Raw genomic sequence first — 5,423 nt, 5'->3', positions numbered from 1 at the left:
TTATCTAGTAAAAAGAATAAAGGAAACAATTTCAACTCACACAGCTCTCAAAACAAACCGTCGATTTGGAATCAACTCTTAGCTGATCCTCTGTCAGGAAGAATGTCTATTCATGCTTTATTGACTAGGCAAAGGCATCTTACTGTGTGGATCATAACAACTTATGCTTACCATTGAGAAGAACGGTAATTTTAGTACACTTAATTGTGCTCATGTGAAACATTTACCTAGATCAAGTGTCTGCTTTGCAAACAGAACAAAGGAACACTGCATGGTTTAAAATTTAAAAAGGAGTATGTCAGGGTTGTATCCTTTCTTTATACCTATTCTGTGTGTATGTTGAGCAAATAATTTGAGAAGTTGGACTTTATGACGAAGAATGTGGCTCAGAGGAAGACTCTTTTAATATCTTAATTGAGATTTTAATGAAAGTTTCCATTATTTTTATATTTATAGTTTCCATAAATTTCCATTCATTAATTATTACACATTTTCCTCTCTACCCACCCTCCCCCGGTTCACATTTCTCTTTGAAAAGAAAAATTCTTTCATTGTTGCACAATTTCCTCCCACCCACCACACCCCTGCTCTTGTCCGCTTTGCTACACAGCTCTTATTCTGGACAGTTGTCATACAAATAATACCTAATTCTTTCCCTCTTCTGTTTCAATGAAGTAAACATTATTTATCTCCTCTTTTCTTAGTTTCCCCCTAACTTCATGTCAATCTTGTTTTATAATAGTGGCATTATGAAGTACTCGTCCTTTTGTATGTGAGATATTTCACTCAGCATAATGTCCTTCAGGGTCATTTTGTATAATATTTATGAGTTCCTTGTTTTTCAGTGCTGTGTAGTATTCCATTTTGTGACTATACTACAGCTTCTCTATGCATTTGTTTATTGATGGGCACTTTAATAATTTGAATTTTGCAGATGACTTAACCTTGCTTGCTGAAAATTAGGGGGACTTGAGTTATTTGCTTCAGAAGATCAAAGACTACAGTATGATTTACATCTCAGCATCAAGAAAGCAAACGTCCTCAACATAGGGCCAAAAGTTAATGTTAATATAGATGAGGAAAAGATTGAAATTGTCAACAACTTCATCTTCCTTGGATTTATAACCAACATTCTCAGTCTTAGCAGTCAGGAAATCAAAAGACAAGTCTGATGTCAACTACCTCTACAGAATGCTGAAGAGCAATGATGCCACTTTGAAAACTGAGGGACACTTAACTCAGGCCATGGTCTTCTCCATCCTTGTTATGCATCTGAGAGCTGGAGAATTAATACCTTTGAGTTGTGGTGCTTGAGAGGAGTACTAGACTACCAAAACAAAAAATAGGTATGTCTTGGAGAGTTGGCAGCTACAGTGATCCTTGGAGAAAAAGGTGGTGAAACTCCATCCTTCATACTTTGGACAAGTAGCTAGGTTAGGCTATTTTTTGGAAAAGGACATCATGTTTGGAAATATGGTAGATTAGTGAAGGAGAGGAAAGCCTCCAATTAGATGGATTGCTGTAACTTCAGCAATGGGCTGTAGTGTTTCAGAGATGTTGAGAAAGTCACAGAATATGGCAGGGTTCAGCTTGACTGCTTGTAGGGTTGCTGTGAGTTGTGCTTGACTTGAAGGCACATAACAACAACAACAATAACACATGGAAGGAGATTGTCCATCCTTCTCCTGTCAAGGCTAGTGAGTTCCAACAGTGGTGTGTTTGGTTTTTGTTTGTTTGTTTTGTTTACAGTGATACAATGACAGACACATAGATCAATGAAACAAAATTAACAAATGACGTAAAAATCCATGCATTTATTGTCACTTGATCTTTGATAAATAGTTAAATTTCATTATTAAAGTATGAAATAGTTTCTTTAACATATGATGCTGGCAAAACTAATTATTCATTTGAAGAAAATAAAACAATTCATTATTTCTCACTGTATACAAAATGAAATCAATGTAGGTTACAACCCTAAAGGTACAACCATTAAGATTACAAATGAAAAATAGTAATTTTAGGGTTGAATACCTGGCATTTTGCTATACTGGGGTAACTGGTTTCACTTTCTGTACCAAGATAACTTGTGAGTTGCTGTGATGCTGGATGTTATACCACCATTGTGCCCAATCTCTGAGGGTCATCCATGGTTGACACATTTTACCAGAGCTCCCACTGAAAGCATTGGCAATAATAAGGCCCCAAGAATCGATAGGATACCAATTAACTCATATCAACCAAAATATGCAGCTCTGAACATGTTTATCAGTCTATGCCAGAAAATTTGGAGGACAGCGTACTGGCCAACTGGCTGTAAGAGATCCATATTTGTGCTGATTTCCAAGAAAGGTGATTCAACAGGTTGTGGAAATTATCAAAGAATATCATATGCAAGCAAAATATTGCTGAAGATCATCCAAAAATGGCTAGAACAGTACATCAACAGAAATGAAGCTTCATCATCTTTGCCTCCCAGGAACACTCAAGCTGCATGTTTTCCAAGATCTATCAGTTTGTTCTTTTGGCAATCTGTGGGCTATTCAGGGTTCTTCTTCAACATCATTGTTCAAAGGCATCAATTCTTTCTCTGTCATGCTTATTCGTTGTCCAGCTCTCAGACACATAACAAGTGACTAAAAAGACCATGGCCTGACTCAGGTGCATTTTAGTCCTCACACAGAAATCATTACTCCTCAATAATTTGGAGAATTCCTTGACTTTTACAATGTATCTGTTTTCTGATTTCCTGACTGCTGGTACCAAAAGTGGATCCAAGTAAGATAAAGTCGTTGACAATCTCAATCTTTTTTCCATCTATCATTATGTTGTATGTCTGTACAGTGGTGAGAATTTTGTTTTCTTGATGTTGAGATACAATCCGTATTGAAGGCTTCAGTGTTTAACTTCCTGCAGCAAGTGTGTCTCCATATCTATTTAATCTGTATGCTGAGCAAATTAGTAAAGAATATGGACTATGAAGGAGAATACTTAAAGATGTTGGACTACAGAAAGGATAATATGGCATCAGTTTAGGAAGAAGACTCCAATTATGTGGTGGCTAGAAACTCCTAAAAATTAACCATTTATTGTTACAGTGCCATCAATTTGACTACCATCCATAGTGATCCTATGAACAATGTGTATGAACCTTGTCCTATCTTATACTATCCTCATGATCTGACATGCTTGAGTCTTTTTTTTTTCTTATGAAATGCATTGTTTCTTTTCCGTCAACCTTATTTCCACTTTTTAAAAGACAGTTTAAGACCATTCCGTGGTGGTACCCACCCACTCAGTGGCCTGAGCAGTGGGGGCTGCAGACCAGTCTTCAGTTGCAGGCTGAGCACTCCAATCTTCAGCAGGGAACTGCTGAATCGGCACAGAGGGCACCTGGACGCCTTCGGACCAGTCTGTCACTTCAGGCTGAGTAGCAGTGAATTCAGGAGCAGGGGCGGTCCATTCTCCCTGAAACTCCTCCTTGGTCACAGCCTTTTCAGCAGCAGCCTGTTCTTCCTTTTCAATCTCTTCCGGATCTCTGTAGAAGTACAGATCGGGCATGACTTCCCATGGGTGCTCCCAGGAGATCATGCCACGCATGCGCAGGACTTCCCGGGCCAGCATCCACCACATCAGACCCACAGAGTGAGCTCCCTTGTTGCACGGCATAGCAATGTCTACATAACGCAGAGGAGAATCTGTATTACACAGGGCAATGGTGGGCAAGTTAACATAAGATGCTTCTGTCAGAGGCTGGTGGTCAGCCCTGGGATCAGTAACCACCAGAAGACGAGGCTCCTGGAAGGCTGCCTGGATCTGGTTAGTGAAGGTTCCAGGAGTGAAGCGCCCGGCAATAGGAGTGGCTCCAGTAGCAGCAGCAAACTTCAGAACAGCTCTCTGGCCTGTATTTCTGGAGAAAATGACACTGACATCAGCTGGATTTTCAATGGCAACAATGGCGCGAGCAGCCAAGAGCAGCTTCTCCTAGGTCCTCTTCAGGTTTATGATGTAGATGCCATCACTTTTCCTTTTGTAGATGTACTGTTCCATTTGCAAGTCAAGGTTGCTGCTGCCCAAATGCGTTCCTGCTGCAAGGAATTTGAAGACAGCCTCCTCCTTCATCTGCAGGACATAAAGGGCTCCAGACATTGTGGAAGTTTCCCTTTTAAGTTACGACGGGAACCAGAACAACGCTGTATGGACCCTTGTGCAGGTAGCGCGGAAAAGGCTTGAGTCATTTTGACAGTCACTTTGTTTAATATCTTCCTCTTTTTAGCTGACCCTCCATTTTTTCCAAAGTGCCTTTAACCAAGAAATTTTCTTTCCTGACGACATGGCCAAATATTCCAAGCTGCACCATCCTTGTCTTTAAGGAACACTTGGGTTGCCCTTATTGCAAGATAGATTTTTTTTTTTTGGTAGTTCATGAGATATGCAGACCTCTCCTCCAAAGCCACAATTCAAAGCCATAAAATTTTCTTCTGTCATCCTTACTCATTAGTCAACTTTCAAATGCACAGGAAGCAATTGAAAATACAAACACTGAATCAGGCATACCTTAGTCTTTAAATGGATATGTTCATATTCAGAACCTTGGAGTCCTTGATAACAGGTTTCCCAAAGCAAAATTACTTTTAATTTCTTGACTGCTACTATCACAGATATTCATGGTGGATATAAGTAAAATGAAATTGTGGGCAACTTCAATATTTTCTCCATCATGTGACTTTTAGGGTGGAATTTTGATTGGCTAATGGGTGTGAGATTATGTGATTTGGCCTCTTATTTAAAAACCCATTTGGTTGGCAGTATGAGGCTGGAATCCAGTTTGGAAGTCGTCTGCAGGAGCCAGATTCTACAGAGGCTTGTTTGCTGGTACTGGTGAGGATTAGGGTAGGATGTTGATTTGCAAATGGGTGTAAGATGACGTGATTTGGCCTCCTATTTAAAACTCATTTGAGTTTTTTATTTTAAAAATCTTTAAATTGTTTTAGGTAATTTTAATTGTTTTTTATGAAACATTCTTCTAAGTGGTATAGCACTGGTCTGTTCATTTGCTGTACAGAGGTAACTCGTGGTTGCTGTGATGTTGAACACTGTGACACTGATGTGTTAAATGTGATAATTATTACCCATGGTGGACAGTGTTTGCTGGAGCTTCCTCATTAAAACAATCTTGGAAGCAAGACACTGAAATGCCTTGCCTCAGGAAACTCTATCAATGCGGAGGAAGTTATATAAGTGTTCAGATCTTTCTTTAATAGAGTTGCTACGAGTTGTCTATGACTCAACGACACTTAAGAACAACATCATGTTACCTATTGTCTCACTGGAAATTAATTTTGGTTTCTTGATGTTGAGATGTAATCCACGTAAAGAGTTTTCTCTTTGGTCTTCTGCAGCAAATACTTCAAGTCCTCTTC

General features: G+C 39.3%; 1 pseudogene; it reads right to left on the bottom strand.

Moving 5' to 3' along the window:
- Positions 1 to 3,264: 3,264 nt before the first annotated feature.
- Positions 3,265 to 4,050, bottom strand: LOC102867976 (annotated as a pseudogene).
- Positions 4,051 to 5,423: the final 1,373 nt, after the last annotated feature.

The sequence above is a fragment of the Elephantulus edwardii genome, unplaced genomic scaffold (assembly GCF_000299155.1).
Source record: "Elephantulus edwardii isolate Elephantulus edwardi_28Jun2011 unplaced genomic scaffold, EleEdw1.0 scaffold00081, whole genome shotgun sequence".
Lineage (NCBI taxonomy): Eukaryota > Metazoa > Chordata > Mammalia > Macroscelidea > Macroscelididae > Elephantulus > Elephantulus edwardii.
The sequence above is the reverse complement of the archived record's forward strand: the minus strand, read 5'-3'. Positions and strand labels throughout refer to the sequence as shown.